This window comes from Crocodylus siamensis, chromosome 2 (assembly GCF_052110815.1).
Source record: "Crocodylus siamensis isolate JL-2025a chromosome 2, ASM5211081v1, whole genome shotgun sequence".
In the NCBI taxonomy this organism is placed as follows: Eukaryota; Metazoa; Chordata; order Crocodylia; family Crocodylidae; genus Crocodylus; species Crocodylus siamensis.
This window is the reverse complement of record NC_143396.1, coordinates 193,559,689-193,584,056: the sequence shown is the minus strand read 5'-3', so window position 1 is coordinate 193,584,056 and position 24,368 is coordinate 193,559,689. Positions and strand designations below refer to the sequence as shown.

Genomic DNA, 24,368 nt, shown 5'->3' with positions numbered 1-24,368 from the left:
CAGGGGGACCCTCCCCCCGTCAGCAAGATCAGCTATGGGGACCCCCTCCCAGTCTAGGGGGAACCTCCTCCCTGGTCACTGAATGATTCAGGCACCTCCCCTGACTAAGACAGCACCAGTCACTCATGATTAATGCAACTGGGCAGCTGACATCATTAACAAGCATCTAACATATGCAGAGCAGCGTGCACCAGTTTCTCTAGCACTTTTACTCCCAACCCACACTAGAGAGCTCAGTGAGGCAGGAGCAGACAAGAAAGAGAAAAGAAGAGATGCAGGTGGAGTGTGAGGCAGTTTGTACTACCTAGAGAGTTGATTACTAGCACTCAAGTCTGATTTCCCTTTTCTTCCTCCTCCTCCTCCCCTTTTACCACCCCTCAGGTTTCTGTTGATCTAGCTTTACTGGCATACGTATAACAGCTAAGGCTACTCTAGCCTAGAACAAGCCCACAGCTCTACCTCTGTGTCTAATGGCATATGGGAGTGATAAAAATAGGGAGCAAAGTACACATCTGACCGGATGGAGAAGAGCAGATGATGCGTGTTAGCAGTGAAAGAAGTTAAGTGGGCTCAAGAGGATACATCTCTGCTTTCTGCAACCATGAAGTAACTGCAAGCAGCCATCCGGCCATGAGAAGTATATGTTACTACAGGTTTCTCCTCACTTCATGTGGGTTCTGTATGTGCAAATTGGCTCTTATGAGATCACCCTTTTTATACCAAAAATTCATTAAATGTGAGGCAAATTCACTTTTATGAGATCAGTTTAGTGGAAGCCCACAGTCAGCTGCTTTGTGCAGTGCATTGAGGGATGATGCGCACCAAAATACAGCCTCCTGTGCGGATCTGTGCTCCTTGCTTGTTGTCCGCAACACGCGTTTCTGTAGTTGCCATCCCCACTGTGAGAGTGCCTTGTGCTTGTGTGTACTGTCTGTTGTTGGCAAGTACCAAAATTGTCTTGGAAATGTGGTAGAAATGGGTCTGCGGGTCAGTACAGTCAAGGTTTTGGAATGTCTCCCTATTTGTTACATTGTAAAGTGGGTTCCCTTTATGCGAATTTGAGTTATGCAGCATTTTCCAGGAACACATGTACAGCATAAAGCAAGGGAAACCTGTACTAGCCTAGCTTGCTAGCTTGCACGGGAAAGCCTGGATAAAAAAGGAAGATAAGTTCCACCACTCACTGCATCATTCAGAAATGTCCCAAGAGTTCAACTGGGGTGACCAAAAGGAAAATCTTCAGGTTTTGCAGTAGGGAACATTAACATGTTTGCCATCTGTTTCTCAGGGTCTTGGAAGAGGAAGTTAATGCTGTGCTTTGTTTCAAGGGAAAAAAAAACCCTAAGGAACTAGCTCTTATAGAGTGAAATACTGTCTGCCCTGCAGTCAATAGCAAAACATCCTATGCAACTGCTTGAGTGGGTGATGTTGATTCCACTTTCACAGAATATATGCCAAGATCTTATAAAATCATAGACGTGTTTTCTTAAAAACAAAACAAAACAAAACAAAACAGTTGTCTAGATCTTTACTTTCCTTGGCACTGATGAGATTGCATTGATGTCACTCTCAAGTCAGGCTGCCCAGAGAGCTTGGAGAACTTAATACCTTCAGCCTGGCAGAGTCCACATGGCAGACCTACCATAGGGACCCAACTCTCAACCATCTGTCCCAGGACTTCCACACTACCCTCCTAGAAGCAGGGAGCCTAGAAACCCTGGCTATTATGTACCATATACTGGAAGGTTGTCTGGCATTTTTAAAACTAACTCTGACAAATTAAGGCAAATAGTTTTATAATTAGCTTTAAAATGTTTATATATATTTAGGCCTGAATTGACATTTCTTACAGTTTGTTGGATTATGAAGTTTATCAGGCTCAGCTAGAAATGCATAAATCAAAAGAATGGAAGAAATGAAGAAGCATTTAGTTGGGGTGGGAGAAGGGAAGGGTGACTCTTTACTTAGATTAGATTGCATCCAGGCTCAATTTCACACCAATTTACCTCTGTATATCAGCCAAAGAATGCCGTAAGGGAGTCCAGAGAAACCACAAGGAGGCAGCCAGCCAAGGACTGCTTGGGGAGTTTGGAAGCGTTCACACTATGAATGAACTGAAGTTTATACGAGGGTCAGTTTCTGAGGTGAAAGAACATGACAAAACTCTTATGGGGTTGAGAGGCAACACTTCAGTGCTTTTCTTCCAGATGTCACCACTGGATGATGGACCTATATTCGCTAATTACATATTAGAAAGCAACCAGTGTACAGAGGTCAGGACTATGTTATTTTTTTCAAGAATAAATACTTGAAAATCTATTGCAGAATAGTTTTATTCCTTCCCCCCCACAGAAAACCAAGGCATACAACAAACAAGAGACCAAGAAATTGATAAAGTTATTCATTACTGTTGCAAATGACTTTCAAGTAAAAAATTCTTACAATTTTAGCTTGGGAAATCTCTCATTAATAGCATATTCGGTAAAACATACTTGAAGGCTGCAGTACCCTACTATTCCTTTGGAAGTAGGCGATCATTACATTATAAAGGGCTAGTCTACTGACATTTTCTTTCTTGTGGGGCAGCTTGATGCATGGCAATTTCATTACATTTATATCTTCTACAGCTTGCAAGTTTTCATTTAAAAAGTTATCAAAACAGACACAGTGCATCTCATAATTGCTTATCATGTACATTCTAAGCCATAATTTAAAATGTAACTTCTGATCTGTTTAGTTTCCTATACTAGCAGTTTAGAAGCCAAAACAAAAAACCTTCAAGATTTTTACACTGTCTATATCCAGCCCTTTATGCAACATCACAATCATTCATGTCCAATTATACAGCCAAGTTAACAAAGTATATTTTAAAAAGCATGATAATATCTTTAGACTTTTACTGGAGAATAAATCATCAATGCATTTATTAGTCAAGTCCTTCTACTTATTTCTGAACCCCTTTAGCTCTAATTTCAAGGGGTGCACCAATAGAGGTTTTTTGGGCTGATACTGATGGCCGCTCTTTAACAAGCCGTATCCGCCGATACTGATTTTATTGCCAACATGGAGCCAGGCAGCTTGAAAAGCAGCATCCAGCTGGTAAATCTGTTGTGAGGGAAGGGGTGATAAGAAGGGGTGGGGGGGGCAGATTGACACCGCTGCAGCGAGGGAGGGAGTGGAGCTGGGACCACCTAGTGGGGCACAGCATAAGACAGAGCTGCACACAGCTAATCCGAGGGGTGGGAGGGCATCTCCCACCACTACATATACCCCAGGAGGGCACGGGGGGCATGCGCCCTTGGATCTGCACGTGGGGCAAGGGCGGGCTGAGACCATGGGTGGCCAGGCTCTTCCTGGCAGGGGGTTACAGCTACCCCAAAATTTGCTGTAGCCCCCCTGTAGCAGCACCGCTGCCACTTGCCCCAAGCGCAGCCCAGCCCAGCTTGCAATGGCAGTCCACCCTCACCCTGTGCGCAGATCTGGGGGCACATGCCTCCTCATCCTCCTCCAGGGTTCTATCCTGCACTGCACCCTGACTGTGCAGCACCAGCCCCTGCCCCTGCCCCTGCCCCAGCGCCACTCCCTCCCTCACCACAGGGGCCGTGATCTGCATCCCCCCAACACACCCCTTCCCTCACAACAGAGTTACCAGCCAGACCCAGCTGCTCTCCATGCTGCTAAGCTGCATTCCTGGCCACCTGCATGCCACACCTGCTGCGCGTGTGAACACGGCATTTAAAAAAAAAAAAATCGGCCACATCAGCCCAAAAAAGCCAACTGCTGATACTTTCAATTTTCCTTGCATCAGTGCCGATCTGATATGGGACCAATGTATCAGTGCACCTCTACTAATTTCATTGCATGTTTGTATGTATACTCTCACAAATCCTATGTGCATTTATAAAGCACATATAAGAAAAAGTGGAGGTATGCAAACAAATATTATAAAAGAGATGCTACTATTTATTGTTAATTAGACCAAATATTTGCTTTAGTGTCTAGAAGTTTGACTTAAAATATCTAGCTGGAAGAACATGATTTATAGCAGGAGTGTCCAAACTTTTTGAATTTGGGGTGGGACCATGAACTTTTTATTACCCAGCGGGCCGGTGAGCCATATTCAAAGACCTCATAGGAAGCGGTATCACATCAGAAAGTGATGTCACGTGACCTCTGACACCAATGAAGTTCCAGGAAGTGACAATGAAATGGGTCTGGAAATGTTGTTTAAAATCCAAAATAAAAACAATATAAAAGCAACAAAGAAATAATACCAAACAGTTGACTAAAATAAACACTTTCGCTTCTACTCACTTCTCAATGAATGAAAGAAGCGTAATGCAAGTCGACGGATCAAATGTGGAAATATATCAGCCAGAGTGGAAACTAATCAAAGCAACAAAATATGGGCATTTTTGAGAATAATCTTCAAGAAGATTTACTTCAATTGAATTAATAACTTGTTAGTAACACATCTTTAACAAGTAGTAACTAGTTGAACCACCAATCCCCCATAAAGAGAAACAGAAGCAAAACACAAGCCAAACACTGGACTGTATTTTTACAAAGATTTTTACCTGCTCCAAATTTATGTTGGAGCCCAGATCATTCATGCTCTATTCTTGAGGGTATTGTTCAGTCTTAAACAAGCATACAGCACAGCTGCAGGGGCCTCAGCCACAGTTTTCCCTGCCTGGTGCGGCCCGGCCAGCCCATCCTGTCCCCTATCAAGTGGTGGCTTCCCCACATGCTGCCGTACTTTCCCCCTACCTGCACCAGATGGTCCCAAAAGGCAGAAGTCTTCACCGCTGCTTCTGCTGGCCAGTGCTGACCCAGCGGGGAATCCCCAGCAGCATGTGGGAAGCCAGCTTCAGCTGGATGGGCCCGACCAGGTCAGCACCAGCCAGGAAAAGCAGCATGCGGCTGAAGCCGGCTTCCCACATGCTGCTGAGGATGGGAGGAGGCCGGTCAGGTCGACACCAGCCAGCAGAAGCGGCAGTGGAGCCACGTGCCACTCAGGACGGGACGGGAAGAGCCCGGCCGGAGCAGCAGGGGCTCAGCTGCATTGTCCCCCTACTTGTGCCAGTCAGTTCTGAGCTGTACATGGCTCTGCTGCCGCCTCTGCTGGCCAGTGCTGACCTGGCCAGCCTCCTCCCATCCCCAGCAGCACGTGGGAATCCAGCTTGAGCTACATGCTCAACCACATGGGACAGACCCGCCCTGGTTGGTACCAGCCAGCAGAGGCGGTGGCAGAGCCGTGTGCCGCTCGGGACTGACCAGCACAGGTAGGGGGAGAGTGCCGCTGAGCCTCTGCTGCTCTGGCTGGGCTCATCCTGTCCCAAGCAGCACATGGCTACTCCTCTTTCCACATGCACCGCGTCAGCAACATCAAGCTGACGCAGTGCGTGTGGGAACCTTGTAGTGTTTACTTTTGTTTCCCGACACAGCACCTTGGGCCTCAGAAAATGCTGTGGTGGGCTACATGGCGGCCTACTTAGACGTTAAAAAGGCCTTCAATATGGTATCTCATTCTAGTCTCGTAAATCAACTGACAGGCTGTGATGTAGATGATTACATGGTCAGGTGGGTGGGAAATTGGCTTAGGAGTTGCACCCAGAGAGTGGTGGTGGATGGGTCGATATCAACCTGGAAAGATGTGGGCAGTGGAGTCCCACAAAGCTCAGTTTTTGGAATTTTTGGACCGGTGCTATTCAATGTCTTCATCAGTAACTTGGACAAGGGAATGGAGAGCACCCTGTGCAAATTCGCATGATACCAAATTATGGGGCAAAGTTAACACACCAGAGGGTAGGGAATGGATCCAGGCAGATCTGGACAGGTTGGAAAAATGGGCAGAACAAAATAGGATGCAGTTTAACAAAGACAAGTGCAAAGTGGTGCACCTGGGCAAAAAGAACCACTCGCAGGCTCAGGGATGACCTTCTCAGCAGTACAGCAGTGGAAAGGGATCTTGGAGTCATAGTCGACTCCAAGATGAACATGAGTTGACAATGTGACTAAGTGATCAACAAGGCTAACCGCGCTTTATCATGTATTAGCAGATGCATGATGAACAGGTCCAGGGAGGTGATGCTTCCCCTCTATGTGGCATTGGTCAGGCAGCAGATCCAGTTTTGGGCACCGCACTTCAAGATGGATGTGGAGAATCTTGAGAGGGTTCAAAGGAGGGCCACTCGTATGGTCGGAGGCCTGCAGGCAAGGCCCTACGAGTAGAGACTGAGGGACCTGGATCTCTTCAGCCTCTGCAAGAGAAGGCTGAGAGGTGATCTTGTGGCTGCCTATAAATTCATCAGGGGAGGGCAGCAGGGAATAGGAGATGCTCTATTTACTAGGGCAGCCCCTGGAATAACTAGGAACAATGGCCACAAATTGACAGAGAGCAGATTTAGGTTGGACTTTAGAAATAACTTCTTCATAGCAAGGGTTGCCAGAAATGGGCTTCCAAGGAAGGTGGTGCTCTCCCCTACCTTTGGGGTCTTGAAAGGAGACTGGACAAGCACCTAGCTGGGGTCACCTGACCTTAGTGCTCTTTCCTGCCCAGGGCAGAGGGTCAGTAGGTCAACAAGTCCGAGGTCCCTTCCAACCGTAACATCTATGAATCTAGGACGTGTAACTAATATCGTGACTATACTTCATTACAGGATGTACTAAACTGTAGTTTACTCATTGCTAACCTTGAGACAGGTGATTCATGCTAGCTGTTAAACACTAGCATGCTGCATCCAACGGTAGTTGCTGCAGACATTCTCTGTCTCTGTGGGATTAACACTTGCCCGTGCAGAGATCACTGGAACAGTGAGGCAGCATTTTGCCAGGGCATGCAGATGTGGAAACCAGACAGACAGAACACAAGGATAGGCACAGGCATCTGGCACTCTTAGATGAAGTTCATGTAAGCAGTACATTCAGTGCCATGTTCTCTCTCCCATCCCAAGATTGCTTTATGTAGCTGAGGGTCACAACTCAGAACAGGCACCTGGGTGGGGTCCAAAATGTGAACTGCACTAAGGAAGAAGGCAGCCGGTTGTCTGAACCGTGGTGGCAATGACAGGTCATACCTGTAGTACTGGTTCAGCTTCATAGCTATTGCCTGGAACAGGTCCCTTCACTGGTTTTCACAAGGACAGTCTGACAGTTCTTGTGATACCCAGCTTATCAAATCCATCAGCTTGTTGTGTGCATGATGGATCACAGTTTACCGGTCTTCAAACCACATTAGAAGCTCCATGAACTCAGTGGCATTTTCAGCCACAAACATCACTTGATCTTGAATGTCATCCCATCTTAAGAGAATGTGAAGCTTGACCACGCACTGCGTGCTGGGTGTGATTTTCAGCTCCTCGCTCAGAAACTGCTGGTAGCACTTGATAGGCTCAGCATAGTAATGGACTGTGCTGAACCATACATTCCACCTTGTGAGCAGACTCTGGTGGCAGTAACACAGTGGCATGCAAGTCCCCACTTTGACTGCCAAGAGACTCCTTGTACCGGACCTTACAGCCTGGACAGTGCTTGAAGGAAGACATCAAGCTGTCCAACTTGGGGAACTGCATGCGCCAGATGGCACTTAGTAAAAGACAGTATGTGCACAGTTCAGGTGACATGAACTATGTTGGACAGCATTCCTTGGAGCACATCAGAGAAAAACTTGCACATGGGCAACTGTGCTGCAGCAACTGGAAAGGGTGGTGGGGAAAGGTCCCCCTGCAGCCAGTCGTGAGATGACCAATTGCTGCAACCACTTCCAGGAGTGCAATGGCACTCCACTCCTGACCAGCGCTTACAGAGGGGGCACTGGCACTCCCGCCTGTATATGTGAAGTAATCACTGCAAGGAGATGGTCATGGTGAAGCTTGTTCGCACATGGAAAACTGCCATCATTTGGCACATTTTGGTTCAGACAGTCCCTTACTTAATGGTGATTAAGTTTCTCCAGCAGGATGTTTGCCACTGTGAAAGCTTCCATGAGGGAAAATGTCGCCTCTTGCCTTGCCAAGCTGCTTTCTGTGGTCCTTTTTAAAGAGTCAGGACATTGTCACTTGTTTCTTGCTCTGACCTTCAGCCTCTGCAACAGCCTTTTGCTTCATGTGCCCCTAGGACTCTAAGTGTCAGTCTACACCACTTTTCCTTGATACATCCAGACATGGTACAAAACTGTCTGCTTCCACCCAATGCTACATTCAAGGCCTCTGAAGGATACTGCCTTACATGGTTCAGACCTGAAACATATTTGGCAATCTTGGAGGATTTGTTAATCTTCATGCTTACTCCTCCTCAGGCTGTAGCATGCTGCAGCAGCATGCCTCAGGCTGCTTAAAAGATGGGACCAAAATCTCTCACGTCCCTCGCTGGCCCTAGACTGGCTCCTTTTCTGAGGCTGTCACATACTCAGGCTCCAATATGCTCATCCCCCGCAATGCTCCAAGGCTGCAGGGCTCCTTGTCCTTTTCTCTGCTTGCTGCTAAGTTGTGGGGTGGAGGAGCCCCCCCAAAATTTCAGAGCTAGCCCTTTTTCATGGAAAATGCCCAATTTTGTGTTTTCCACAAAGTCACAATTTCAGTAAGTCCCTATCAATAACCAAACAATTATGATTAGTGAACAGAAGTACTTGTAATTCCAGAATAGAGATAAGGTATTTTTCCTTTTAGGGGATCGTTGTGGGACTGGATCAAGTTTGTCTGGGTGCCTTACCTGTACTTCTATAGCATAACAAGTTTGGCTCTTGTTATGCTATAAAAGTATACAGGATAACAAAGTGGACTGCTAAGAGGCTATTTAGTTTACCATTCTTTGTTTCTACAACTGCATAATGCCTAGCATAATGAGATCCTGGCAAGAGCTGGTTTCATTAAAAAATTCCCATGTGAACACAAAACATCCCAGGATAGATGAATTCCTGCCATATGGCAGAGTTCTGGCCGATTTCCTGGTGGGATGCTAAAAATCCCAGCCTTTGTATATCCAAGGCTCCAAAGCAACTCCACCATGCCAGGGCTTTCAAGCTCAGAGAGCTGTGAGTCTAACCCCACCCTTTCCAGGACGAAGCTTTGGTGGGGAGAAGTGGGTAGGGGATGAAGTCCTGGAGAGGAGAAATCACTCTTTTCCTTCTCTCAAGGCTCCCAGAGCCCTGGAGTTTCCAGCTCAAGGCAGTCTGGATAGCAGAACATATATTTTGATGTATGAAGCATCATATGTCTGTGTTTCCAAAGTAAAGAATGTAGGGGGCAACCTGGCTCATGGAAAATTTTGAGAACTTTGGTTTCATTATGACTTAGGTTGAAACCAAAATTTTAAAACATCAGGATCTCCTCTGAACCTCAGTGCCACAGTTTGGTCAGTGGTTTAAAACTAATTCTGACAAGGGGTACTATGAATCCAGCATAAATAAAAAAATATTAGTCCGGGCAATCTACAGTTTGAAAAAATACATTTATTGTCTGAATATTGCAAAAGATCTGTTCTTTATTTTTACATAGAGGAGGTTTCCTCTTGCTCTCTGGCAAAACCACAAATGCACAAAGCAATTGGAGATACTTACTCATCACTTATTTGACACTGCAGATCTCTAATTTCTCCACATGCAACTCCCAGAATTTTAAGCACACCTCAGCACAGTACACGCCAAGAAGGCAGAATTGGCCAGGGTGGGGAGCATTCCTGGTGAAAATTCTCCGGTAGATAAAATATACACATTATTTTTTATAAAAGATGAAGCACTGATGTTGTAGCTTTCCATTAGACTCTGCTCCTCTCTCACTGTTCTTTTAAGATTCCCTTTCTCATTTCAGAGGAAAACAAGTACCTGACATACAGGAGTACAGTATACCTAGACTGAGAGTTGGGCTTTATACCTATATGGAAGACATTAATTTTTAACTTATTAAAAATAAGGGGGAGAACCCAGTGGCCTAGTAGAGAAGACCACTAAATTTATAATGCTGTGTTAAACAATGTACATGAGTACACTGTAAATGTCCAGACCATGTTACATCCTCTTTCAAAAGTAGGATTATGATTCAGAAGTTCCTCAGATTGGCTCTACTTGAGTCTTCAAAGGCTGGTGGTTCCATGGGAGCAACAAGCAACTAGACTTTTCCTACATCATGCATGGTTATCTGTATATCTGCACCCGCTTGCTTCTTACTGAAAGGCTGCACCATTATAAGACAAGGGGCGATTTGTATATGGCTTTTTACTCTTCTGCTGCCAGGGTAAGTATGGCTTACCCTGTAAGGCAGCAGTAGGGTCTATATAGGAAGGTGGAGGTTCGATGATAAAGCAGAAGATCAGAATGAACAGGGGGGGAAAAACTAGGAACCATATGCAAACTAGCCCAGATTAATTTTTTTTCTTTTTTGTTCTTCCTTTTTTAAGGGAGGAAGCGGCATAAACAGGTTGGGGGTGGCCTGCCTTACTATTGCGGTTTCTTTCATACAACACACTTTTCCTCAAAAAACAGCTGCTGGACAATAGGGCATACATTATAAGCAAGGAATTATAGTAGCAAATGTTTCTCCAGCACATGCATCTGGAAAAGCAAAAGTAATGTATAACGTGCTCCACAGGCAGCAGTTCAATTAGCATACCAGGCTCCTCAGTTATTTACTGCTACTTACAAGTATTTTCAAGTAAAGATCTTTTTTTCTTCATTCTGACTTTCAAAAACAAGATGTGTGTCTTATTTCAGGGCAAGTCATATGCAAGAAAATACAGTGTACTATACAAAAACCCAAATGGCAGAGGCCATTGGGAAAAGTTTTTAAAGATGAGTAACTCTCCTTCTTCCAATATTTTAAGCCAAACTGCAGACATATCACAGAACACTTGTTATTGCTAATCTGTTCTTTCCAGCTCAAGCTTGTTTTAGATATGTGAAATGTTTTGATTCAAACAGCTTAATGCTGTAGCTACCAAGCATAGTTTCTAGCATTACCACAGAGAAGCAACAACTGATGGGCAGTAATAAGTAAGAGAAGATCAAGATTGCCTTCCAGAGTAGCAATTGCAGTTCTACACACCTCATAGGGCAAGATCCATCCTTCACATTTCTACTGTAATTAAAAATTGGTTATTTCAGCATTCACTGCACCCACACACACACGGGTGCTCTTCACCTGCACGGATTGTGCAATCATCTTCCTAAAAAAAGGAGGCACATACCAGAGGCTACAGACAGCTGGCAAACTGGCTCCAAGTAACTAGACAGACATTTTACTTATGACAAGCAGTCTTAGCTCATTCCAATAATTAAACAGGATTCAATATTCAAGACAAATGAACATAAACTCATCTGAGAAGGATGTAAGGAAAGAGTTCCAAAGGAAAAATCACCAACTTTAGGAGAGAAACATTTGCCGTAACAATGCTTTCTTCTACAAATGGCATTACAATACTGAATTTTTACATGCAATGAACAGGCCTCTCAGATAACCCCCACCCCTTTTAAAAAAACCTGTTCCTTGAAAAGAAATACTCAGAAAACTCACATTCTCTGACAACCTGCACACCTCTAAAAGTACTGTTCCTGGCTAAGGTCACCCCTTGTTCTACACTAAAAACAGGAAAACTCTGCTTGAGAAACTTCCCCAAGTCTCACACAACAATACAAGTATAACAGTAACCTGTGGGTCATGTATTATATGTTTGTTATGTATTCTTGTACGTATAAGTGTATGATTATGAACAAGCAGAAAGATTCCACTAAGCCAGAAATTTCCTGGAAATAAATCTAGAAGTGACTGCAATGCTTGCAAAGTTCAGATAGCTCATTTGCTCCATACTGTAGATTCCCTTCATTCTACTATATCTGACCTCAGTAATCTATGCTGATTGATAAAAAGTTGGGGGGGGGGGAGAGGGCACATTATTCCAGACTATCATATTAGTATAAAATAGGTTCCTAAGTACTCCATCAGTGTTACCAAATAATGGTTATTGCCAGCAAGGGCTGCTTTTGGTCTCCAGGTTTGCATCAGGGCTGCCTGAGTGCCCACACTTTCTTAGTCAAGAATAGTTACGTCAGAAACCTCTTCCAAAGAAAGCTTCATCAGAACCGTTATTGGCTGCCTTGGGGATAGTCTAGGAGTCCCATTAAGCTCTTCTTCTTTAAATTGTCCATGCACGTGCCACACCCTGCATACCAACCATGGACACAGCTGGTCCAGGCAAATGTCTGGTGCTATGAGGCTATATCTCAGGTTTTCAAGTGCCCCAAACAGACTGGAGTCTTTCTAGGGACTGCTTTTTGGTGTACTATGGGAGAACATATCTTTTTTTCCACAGCCAAAAGTGATTTTAGCTCCCCTTCATGTTTAGTTAATATTCTTCCATGTCTGCACACTCCTTACTTCTGTCCATTCCTAGGTGGTTGGCCAAGCCATGGATCTGGTGACTAAATTGTTTCTGCCTGAGAGTGAATTACTTACACAGCAAGTTATTGGCTCTACAAAACAATGACTTGCCTTTTCCAGGCATTTTCTGATATAGTGAATGCCCAGGAGGACTCTGAAGCATTCACAGCAGATCAAAAGGCCCAGTGACTGCTGCACTTATGCAGAGCAGCACTTCCGAAGCAAAAGAACCAGCACAGTCTGGTGGGATGATATCAAGTTGCAGAGTAAATGTGCAGCATCTTTCAGGGCTTACCACCTTGGATTGTACTTGCCCTTGAGCATGTCTGAAAAGGCTGCATATGAGGAAGCCATGGGACTACAGGTATCTACCTGCACATGCAAGGACAGTCCCCAGCTTCCATAGTCCAGTCCAGACTGGTTGGTCCAAAGTCCTGGAGTGGTGTCCAGTGTGAACTTGGAGCAATATGGTGTGCCAGGCAGGTGGCCAGGCAGGCATTGCTGCTGCTGCACAGGAGCAAGGTATCTTGGTATGCAGTGCATGACAAAGGCAGCAAGTTCACTTAAAACCAGTCTCAGTTCATGTACTGAGTTTGTGTGTAATCACTGCAACAGAAAACATGCAGATTTTTCTTCCTAAATTCTTAAATATGTTCCTGGTTCCTATTTGAGCATACTTGATCTTCTTCTAGTATCAGCAGTTGCAAATCCCTAATTAAACTTTCACCTCAGAGCAGACATTTCCTGACAGGAGGACTCCAAAACAGCCCTGTGCCCTACTACTTTGCCAAAGGTTTATCAATCATCAACAGGTTAAAAGGATGGCCTGCAATCATCTTAATGACTGCCCAGAAGGCAGGGCTGGGGTCCAAAGTAGAATCTTCAGCTGAGCTGAGATAATGATGCCACCTTCACTTCACTCTACTTAACTACAAAACTATCTCAACAAATATCCCAGCAGTAAATAAGTCTAGCCATCACATGCACAGATTATCTGACAGACAGCTAACGAACTTCTGCTGTAACATTCCAGCACTGCAGACATAAAACTGATTTGCTTCCATGTCCAAAAAAAGATTTGAATTGTGAGTGTGACTGTGATCACCACTTTCACCACAGCAGTTCCATGGAAGATAGGCTCCACTGTGCCTTTGCTCAGAACCCGCTCAGCTCTGACCCCAGCTGACGGGGCTGGACCCAATGATCTCATGAGATCCCTTCCAGCCCTAATGTCTATCAAATCAGATTCTCACACGTTTACCCAGTGATGCAACTCATCACATGAAGTCAGCAGGCTGCTAGAATTTAAAATTTCTTTTGGGGGGAAAAAAAAAAAAGGAAAAAAATATGGAGAAGAGGGCATATGCTGACAAAAAGAGGAAGGAATAGCAGGAAAAGGGAACAAAAAACTTACACATGCTCATTATGGAGAGAATCCTACATCTGTGCATGTATAATTTCAGTGGAAATGTTGTATGTAAAGGAGTTACAGAACTGGGTCTGATTAAAAGAAACTATAAGTAAAAATCCTCAATAATAATAAAAACCCCAAAACAAAAACAAAAAACAACTAGACACACTTAGTTTGTCAACATTATCATTAGAGCCTTTATGATTGTTACAAAGCAAGTCCTATCATCTACAATTGTTTTCCACCCTGCCATCCTCTCCATGGTGCAATAGAGGTACTATATCAGTTAGGGTGTGGTAAATGAAACTAATCAGCAACACTGCAGATGACTAAACTTATTTCCTGGTATGTCACTACCTATCCACCAATCAGAACATAAATGTTTTGATCCTAATATGGACAGAGAAGAAAACTTCAATTACAAGTCATTCTGAGTTAAAACAAAACAAAACAAAAAAACCTTTAAATTCTAAACCCCGCCCCCACCATTTATATGATAACCATTTGCCCAAAGGAGGAAAAGACTTGTGTAGATTTAAAAAGAGACCCCTGATTTCTAATAAGGAATGTAGATATTCTAAGAAGAAAGGGGAATGCAGTTCCACTTCCTTTATCATTAGTGCTGTGTATGAATACAGTTCTAGGAAAGAATTAAGCTTTTACTACTTTGCCTTTACTTGCTTGATCAAATACAGGAGAGGAAAAAGCATGCTAATATTGTTAATATTAATTTCTATTAACTAGAACTTGTGTTTTAAACTCCTTGGATTTTGTAGGAGACATGAAGGCTCCCCCTTCTGGAGAGTCTGAAATAGTTCCTTTAAGAAAGCTGGAAGTTCATTAGAATCTGAATGAAATCAGTAGCAGAAAGAAAAGAAAGAAAAAAGTTTCTCTTCACTTCCACTAAAATAAAACATGTATTATTTCAGGCCTGAGATGACATACTTTCACAACAGGCATTAGACAACAGGCCCAGCCTGCACGGGAAAGAGGAAGGCTGGATTCAAAACATGGGCTGTGAGACAAGATATGCAATTTGCTTAACACGGAAACAGTGTCATTAAAAATGAATGTAATGAAGATTTCCATGAACTAATCAATGTTGTCATCTCAAAAATGCCATTTGGAAAAGAGTCAGATTCATGTTCTATTTGCTGCAGCTTTAATCTGAGGCACTGACCAACATAGACAAGTCAGTTGATAGCTGGGAGATAGGCCAGATAAAAGGAAAGCTAAAAACACCATTGTTTCATTTAGGATTAACTTGCAAGAGTTCTCTGACACGCACACGCTTGCAAAAAGTTTGAATGAGGGTGAGGGGCATGGGTTAATGTGCTTATTCCAATGACAAATAGACGAGAGAAGTTTTACCATTCTTAGTTTATTTGAATGCTATAGTAGAAAAAATGAAAGGGAAAAAAGCATCTTCAAGTTCCTTCGTTATAATAGTTTTAGTTCTGACAAACAGGAGGTAGGACAATACCCACGTCTGTATGTGAATCAAATCTTGGACGTCAACTGTCAACACACTGCATGTTATGTTTACCTTACAAATCAATAGTGGGACATGAATTAAACAGGGAGGCTGTTTAACTACAAAAAACTGTTCTTAAGAAGTAGGCATCTGTAATTATATTGGTTAACATTCTCAAAGAATCCTAAATCACTTATGAGTTTTCTTGTGATTAAAGCACCCTTAAGAATTTTACCCATAATGTCACTGGGGGGGACCCAAAACCTTTGCTTCAAAGCATGATGAAGTTTGAAAATGAAAAATGGTTTTTCATGTTGACATTTCTTTGTAGAATGACCTGTTTTATTGGTCCATTTGAAGAGTGTATATAAATACTCCTTTAGAAAAGCTGACTCAAGAAAGTCTGTTAAACAGAAGGGCTGGGTCGTGTGTATTTCAGTTAGTGTCAAGTAGCACCTTGAACATAGCTTTGTAGGGAGAAGGGTGTTGTGAGCAACTTGTAATGACGAGACTCCAGTCCTCTAAAATAGCCGTGCAGTTCTTTTTGTTCAGTATTAATGCAAAAAGACTGCTCTGGGAATTAGAAACAGATTCTTAATCTTAATGATGAATAAAGGGTTGTGGAAATCCATGCATTAATTAAATGAAAAATTAACTGGCATAACTGACTAGCCCTGGGCATAATACTTAAATTCAAAGCAATTCCTGAACTTCTGCATTTAGTGGGCGAAAAGGAACTATGTAGAATACCAGTGTATCAACTATACAAGATATTACTAAAAAAAAGTTTTCTATAAATATACCTAGTCAAGGACCAGTCCTTTTTCAGTAAAAACAACAACAAATTAAAAACTCTTCCCAACAACCTCAGAGCAAGAATTTTGGCCTAAGTGAGATAGATCAGGCTCTCATGGATTATTCCCACCCATGTAAATCCTTGTGGGATGCCCATGGTGGCATTTTATTCCCTGTAGCACAGAGATGGGTCCACCGGGAAATATGAACCTGAAGAGAACAGCCAATATCTTTTTACTAGAGCCTGCAAAGACCTAGTGCCTTGGCCAAGCTCAAATGAAGCTGCACTTGCTACAGCATCTTCTCCCACATCAGTTATTACTACATCTGTTACCCAGACCAGTGGAAATGGTTTCCCTAATGCAGCAAGGACTTCGTAAGTAGGACAGCTCCAAGGATGCAATAAATCTCCATCAGTGTTTGAACAGGGTCTTGAGTAATGAGGCAGAGAGGGAAGGCTACATGCATTTCTGGAGATCTGGAAGTGGCTGAGAATCTCTTCACTTGTCCTTTCTACCCCTCTGTATCAGGGCTATTTTATATGTCCTTCACCAACAAATAGACATTTCTCATTCTAAGTAATGCACAACGGATAAAATAAAGGCAACTTCTATCACAGGGATGGGCAAAATGCAGCCCTCGGGCCAGATGCAGCCCGCCAGCCCATTCTATCCAGCCTGCGGGCCCCTAAAAAATTTAGGAAATTAATATTTATCTGCCCCTGGCTGCCTGTCATGCGGCCCTCGATGGCTTGCCAAAACTCAGTATGTGGCCCTCTGCTCAAAATAATTGCGCGCCCTTGTTCTATCACATATAGAGAGGACCATGGGCCTGGTGCATATTAACCTAGTTTCCCATCCAAATATCTGTGTATCAAGGTTTAAATAGAAAAGTAGATAGGCGCAACCTGCAATGTTAGTTGTCGCTTACCACACCAGCACAGCAAGTCTGCAGTACAGTTAAGGAGTATTATGTTACCCAGCTATTATAATTCACCTCTGCTTAAATTCCAGATCAAATACCTTCTCCCATACTTACACCAGGTAACCAAACCACAGGACAGTATTTCATTAAATATTTGGCATGTTGCATCAAGTTACCACTGGTATACAAGTTTGTGTGTCATGGGAAATAGTGGGCTTCTGCAACAAGGTAACATTGCATAATATAGTATACCAGGAATGTAGAGATTTAAACAAGAGATGTAAAACAATCCTTACCTTTAGGGCACTTGTAATAGAAAGTATGTCATAATTTGTCCCAGGAACTTTTTGTACACAGAAAGTGGGGATGTTTCATTTTTAGTATGAAGAAATAAAATCATTGTTGCATTACATAGTTAAGTTTTTGCTTTAGCAGGGTTTGCTAGAACATGTTTTAGTTCAGCACGCAAAACCTGCATTCTCTAAAATGCATCTGTTAGTAGACCTTGAGATTATTTATTAATGTAATTAAATCTGACAATCACATACAACTCCACTATCCTCCTTCATAAAGGTTTGATATGGAGACAGGATCCCAGGAACTAATTACACCAAGCAGGTATTCAGTTATGTTATCTCTGCTCAAATGAGAATCATTCATACACAGGTCACATCTGTGGAATTCATTTTCAAGCTTTCAGCATGTCATTTCTGATATTCATTAGCCACACTCATATTGTGGACACAAATACTGCATGCAGGATTGACAGCTGGTTATTTTAAAAATTCTGTATGAAGGAATTCAAAGAGGCTATAGGGGTGCATTACTCAGTCACAGGTGCAGAAACTTGCATATCAACAAGATGGTTCTAATCTTCAGTACTCTGCTCTTCCTACATTCATATAATACTAAATTGTTATCTACGGTTCTAACCTGATTAAATTGGAGTACAGTAGCAACAACAGATATGAGTTAATGATATTTAGGGAATAGAAAGGCAGAACTGGAGCAGAAACCCACTGTTCAGACTTAAAAGAAACAGAGCACCTCCTCTTTCCTACAGAATATACAAGTTTGAAAATTCAGTATTTTTTTCATGGTCAGTCTGGATTGCAGTTAGAGCTAAAAAGGGAACCCAGTCTGCAGCTCAGCTACAAAATGCTATCACTCCATTAGCCTTCAAAAGCAAAACAGGAATATTTTAACTGGCAAGTGTGGTAACCACCCATTCCTTAGGAGTGAACTCCATTGAAAAAAGCAGTAGGAACTTAAAGATGCATTCTGGGCAAAGTGCTCAGCTAATGCAAACCAGCACTGACCCACAGATTTCACATCATCAAGTAGTCTCGTTACATCCCATTATCCACCCCTGAATCTTTTCCTGATCTAATCAGCTGGAAAAAACTAAAGCAAAACTGTTGAAATATTTAGAAAAAATTAGACTTGGTAAAAGACAGATAAAATGTCAGGTTCTGAATACTAAATTTGCAATTTCACATGGCCTTAGTACAGCAAGTACTAACTGTATCAGAATGCAAGCACTGGTGTCAGTAACGATTGTTTTGCATATTGTAACTTTGTCTTTTTACTATCACTGTGGCTGCACAAAGATTGCATTTACCTCTCCCAAGCCCATCTATATCGACATAAAATTAGAGAGGATAACATAACTAAATGAACAGATGGATTTGCACCAACCAATAACCAGGATTAGTAATCATAATACTTCGTCATCCAACAACATACAAACAAGCATTCCGTTACTTACCAAACCTAAGTCTTCCCTGAGAAGAAAACAGCTATCTTTTCACTTCATCTGTCTCCAAGGCTTACCAGTATATTTCATTTATGGATTGATTCTTTGAATCTTGACACATGCACAAGAATTAGGCATGAGTATTTTGAAAGAATTTAAAATCTTTTCATTGACCAGTCTGGATGGGAAAACTGTAAAATACCCACAAACAGCTAGTAGCTTAAAATGCATTCACCCTTAGAATAAAAACACCATTTGCCTGTTATTGCACATACTGTGGGTAACTCCTGGAGAGAGGAAAGTTTTGAACAACCACAGTGGATCACGTAAAAGGCCCTAAAGGCAAAACATGACTGTCTTCCCATGGAAAGCTTCACATCATTTTAAGATATCTTAACTGTTTTCTTAAGGCTCGCACAATAGAAGAATAAATTGGGACAGCCCCTTAACTGGCACAATAGCTTGCCAGCCCAGTCAATTAATCTCGAAGTTTAAAAAGTCTGAGAAGGATTTACTATGGTCTCACAGAGCCAAAGAAAGTGCTTTTAAAAAACAAACAAACTACCTCCATTGTTACACACTTGCAATGCCAGGCCCACTTAGTTTTAAGTTTTGTGTCGAATATCTACTTAGCTGTGTGTAGCCAGTAGAAAAATTGTTGGCATCATTTTCTAAACTGAGGTGGGTAAAGACATGATGCCATAGATGAGCAATGAAATAAAAGGGCTAAACCTGTGTTCAAAGTGCTGAAGTAAGCTGTTGTAGTCCTATTAATAAAAATCAAAATTACTCTACAATAATGCAATGACACTGCTTGGTCCATGTCAATATTCTATCCTGAAGTTATTCCTCGAATGTCACAGTTTTAAAAATTTATCTGAGACAAAACCATGAGATGGTGAAGAGGGATGAGGAAGGGGACTTCTTTTGGTTGTATCAGTGTAATTGAGAAAAAACAAACAAGCAAACCCTGAATTAAATTTATACGAAATACTACCACTCACTTGTATTGTAGTACCCTGGGGTGAGCAAAAAAGGGTGAAAATGGAATCCAGCTGCCAGCTGGATCTGGATCCGGCCCACGGGCCAGTTTGCTTGCGCCTGTACTACCCCAATACCTCATTTAAGAATCTTGGTCACAGGACGATAGGAACTACAAACAAATAACAGACAAGATGGTTCACTGGCACAAATCTAAGTACCATTTGGTAACATTACACTCAATTTCCCTCCTTTTAAGGAATTAAGATATGGCCCAATATGACTACAGTCCAGTTTCTAGGGAAGCTAAATAAGCTTTTATGTACTTGTAGTGCCAAGAGTAGTCATCTATAGATGAAAGAATTCCATTCTTACTCATCGTCATGTCAGAAATAAACTGAACAACTCCAGCTCTAGAATGTGTCACACTACAGAATTCACCCTGGATCTGTACAACTAATTTCAACAGTAATATAGGTACCTCAAGTTTCTAAATCACTTTTCAATCTAGTTAATATCCTTAATTTAGAATATCTATGTTTTTCAGAAACAAACTAACATGCAATACTGGTATATATGAATTACCAATTACCCTGTCCCTCTTAGGACAACAGTAAGAAACAAAATACTTACCAGCAATAAGAGTGTTGCATTTCAAAAGCACTGTAAAAGTGTTAATGGAGCCTCACACTTATCTATCACACAGGCTTGTTAAGTATTACCCCATTTTATAGACAGGGAAACAGGCCCAGATAAAGTTACTTGCCCAAAGGCACACAGAGCTAGGCACCAGCAGAAGTTGGATTAGAACTCAGGAATGTCTAATTCTCAGGCCTTTGTTTCTCCAGCCCATATCATAAATTGCATTTCTTTAAAGTTTTTCCAACTTTGTAGGGAGAGCAAAATTGCCAAACATTTACATATTTTTTCGCCAAGTTCAGTATTTATTCAGTGTCAGTTTATCAAAAAGAATACAAATATGTTTTGCAATAAGGCCAGAAAGTACAGCTATGTAAAAATGTACCAACAGCAGGGGGTACCTGTTTGTTAATCAATCAGAGTAGTTATAAACTGTTTTAGAATTAATATCCCAGCAAATCACCTTGTCCACAGAGAAAGTTCTGGCTTAGAAAAGGTATTCTGGCTTTCCAGTCTCAAGCATAAAGATAAAATCAAGTGTTATGTATGGACTGTGATCAATGTACTAACTGTTTTATGTTACCTCTACTTTTGGAGGGTGCTGCTTGTTACCCCTTTTAAAATACCACCACAACACTAAAGAATGGGAAGGGGGATGGGCTCAAGGTCAAGAGAATAAAAAGTTTAAACTCAATTTTCAGGCTTTCCTCCAAACAGAAAAAATATCAGAGAATAAAAGAAGCAATGGTTTTATAAAACAAAAAGTAGTCCCATTTTTGAGCAAAGGTTTTTAAAATTCTACCATGTGAACAGTTTAGGGAAAATAAATACAAGTATTTGGCATTGATTTAATCATGACGTTACAAGACAGCTTCAGACAGATTAGGCCAGGAGTAAAATTCTCAGTGATTCTGCTCATCTTTGCCTTAGTTCATAAACATGCTAGAAAGAAGACTAATACAAATATTTTGTAAATGTAAATAGCTAAAGCATCTCAGCAGATCTTATTTCTTGAATGCAGTGAGCTGTCTATGACTTGTCTTACAGGAAAGAGAAATGATAGACATAATTGTATACCTTATACTTTTTAAAAATAATGATTTAGACTCTAAACTAATTATATATGTAAAGCCACATACACACACACCCATCATACATAAGAATATGGCAAATCATATCTGCTCAGCTGGCAGATGATTTGTTTCCATTCACATACTATTGTATTTTAGCATTCATTGTTAGATGAACAGATCTGCCAGGGCAGTAAGATAATTTATGTAGCTCCTTGCCAGCCAAGTGCCAGGCATTTTACAAAAGGTAATTAAATATTGGCACCTAAGAAGCAAATGAAGTATGTCTTTTTACCCTATTTTACAAATTTGGAACTGAATCACAGAAAGGTTGAGAGACCTGCCCATGGTCTTTACCAAGAATTGGAAGTTCAACTAAAATACAGATATCCCAGCACACAATCCCCAATGAAAGGAGAGTAGACCTTCCAACAGGGGGCTCATGGGTCACCTCCAGTACCCAGGCTCCCACCCAGACACCACTCACCACATTGCTCTGGCTGCAGCAGCAACCAGGGACTCCAGGTTTCCCTTCCCTCCTCTAGCTCCCACCCCTGCCCCTTCCCCAGGGGGGCACTACAGCACATCTCACCATGCCGGTGGGAAGAGAGGGTACCTACACAGCAGCAACCTGGGAGACCTGTAGCCCCCACTGCTGTGGTCTATGGGGCCTCCAGACATTTAGAAGTTGGGTGGCCCTCGTATACCTAACCAGAAAATCTAGCTGGAACAAAACAGAAGCTCTTGTATAAAGTTTCTCAGTCATGCCAACATACCTCAACTTTGACCTCCAGAGACCATCTTTAGATACATGAATGCATTTGGTTTCCATGCTCAAATCACCTCTTGGCTGAGATTGTCAGCAAGGTTGCCAACTGAGAACAATATTTTAAAACTGACAAGAGACCTCCAGATCCTTTCACATACACCAAAATGACATCAAAAATACACTAGTAGTTATCAACTTGGTAAGGATTCAGTCCCATGACCTAAAAGGAAGATAATCTATACCCCATCATCAACAATTTTCTGAGCTAATTGCTCACTCTCTGCATTTCTAAATCATATTTTCAGCCCACACATAAAATGCAATTGACATGACAAGGCAATTACTACCATAGATTAAGCTACACTTCAATGCCCGAATAAAAATGTGTGTCAGATTCAATTAAAACCAATGTGTAAAAGCAGTAGAGAATATAACATTGGTAGATATGTGCCACCAACCTCCCAGCGTGATAATACTTGCAGACTGTTCTTAATATTGTTTCAGGATGTTTACAAATACATGTTCAATGAAAGTTAACGTACTGTCAGATAATCTTATCTGTTTTTGTAAATTCTTCCATCATAAGAGAGCAAAAGATTTCATACATAAATACTGTAATTAGTTTAATTCTTTAAAAAAGGTTAAATTGTTTCAGGGTATAAAAGCTTCAAGTCCATCCTACAGCAAACCAATAAAAGAGCTAGCTTTGAAGCAGACTTAGTTTTACTGACACTGTATCTGAGACCAGTAAAAGTGGAAAGTTTGCCTATAAGAGTAATCTAGCCAAGCAGCTGCAGTTAACTTTATTCAGTAGGCATCTTACTTCAGATCTTATTCAAGTGGCACATGTACATCAGAGACATGGCACACACCACCACCTCCATTTCTGTATTAAACCCTTCTCAACAAGTATGTACTAAGGAGGAAGCAACATCAGCCTAGGAGAGAACGCAACTGAAAAAATGCAAATAAGATACAAGAACCACTTACCACTTTCTGCTTCCTAAATATTAAAAAAAAAAAAAATTAGATTCTTAGTAGAAGATAGTCCACTATGGACCATGGGGGTTGCAAATGGATGCCCAACTGTAAGTTAACTAGCCATTTTGAACTGACACACCCATCTGACAGGCCACTGCAACACACAGCCTTTCTGAACAGAAATAGCACTGCACATACCAAGGCAGGTGAAGTTAGAGAGCACTGCTGCATGTTCATTTATAAGCCCAAGGCGGAGCAAAACACATCAGCCAGCATCAAATGGGGGGGGGAGTTTGTGAGAAATAATTGGTTAACTTCCACAGATGACTTCAAGGAGGTGAGTGCTAATGGGATTGGGCCATCACAGGGCACATGATCCACCCCAGCCAGGTCTGACTTCAGTGGGGTTATTTCACGTGGAGATCAGAGAGAAGCAGGGGGGCTGCAATGGCACTCCAGAGGTCACCTGCCCCGACCCCGCTGAGGGCCGGTGTGGCCCAGAAAGGACGCGGCTGCCCCGGTGCTGTGCACAGGTCCGTGCTCGCTCCCACGCCCTTCCCCGGCCTCACCTCTCCCGGCTCCTCGCTGCCTGCCCGGCCGAGCCGGAGCTCCCCGCAGCCCCCTGCCCCGGGCTGGGACAAGGACTCGCTCCTCTCGCTGCCTAAGAGATCAGCCCCACTCCGCTTCGAGACCTGACCCTCCCAAAAAAAGGAGGGGGCAGCTGGCCCCCGCCCGTCTATACATAGCAGCTGCTGTCACCGGGGCGCCCGCACGTCCCGGCGCGAAACCGCCTGGCGGCGGGACCGGAGCCGGGGGCAGGTGAGAGCCCGCTGCCCGCCCCGCGCGCTCACGCACTCACCACCGCGGCATCCCGCTCCGCATGGGGCTGCCGGGCCGCCCTGCCCCTGCCCCTGCCCCTCTGCTCGCCGCGCCGGGCTGCACGGGCGGGGCCGGGGCGGGGCCAACGGCAGGGGCAGCCACTCGTGCCGGCTGCGGCTGCGGCTGGCACCGGAGGAGCGGGGCGGAGACCGGGCAGGGAGTGGCTGTTGGCCCCGGCCTTCCCAGGCAGTTTCACTCCCCGCCCCGTGCCCTCGTGAGCCTAGTCCCGGCGTATGTCGGCTCTGACAGGATTCAATGGAGGCACAACGTAAGGCGGGGCTGGCTTCCAAGGGGCGCAGGGGTGAATGGAGTTGCCCG

At 43.0% G+C, this 24,368-nt stretch overlaps 1 protein-coding gene across 1 annotated transcript in view; it reads right to left on the bottom strand.

Moving 5' to 3' along the window:
* MICAL2 (microtubule associated monooxygenase, calponin and LIM domain containing 2) overlaps nucleotides 1-23,976 on the bottom strand; it is a 118,690-nt gene extending 94,714 nt beyond the window's left edge. Inside the window, 1 exon segment of the mRNA XM_090032711.1 lies at nucleotides 23,741-23,976. The gene's annotated coding sequence lies outside the window, so the exon portion shown is untranslated.
* Between the last annotated feature and the right edge of the window lie 392 nt (nucleotides 23,977-24,368).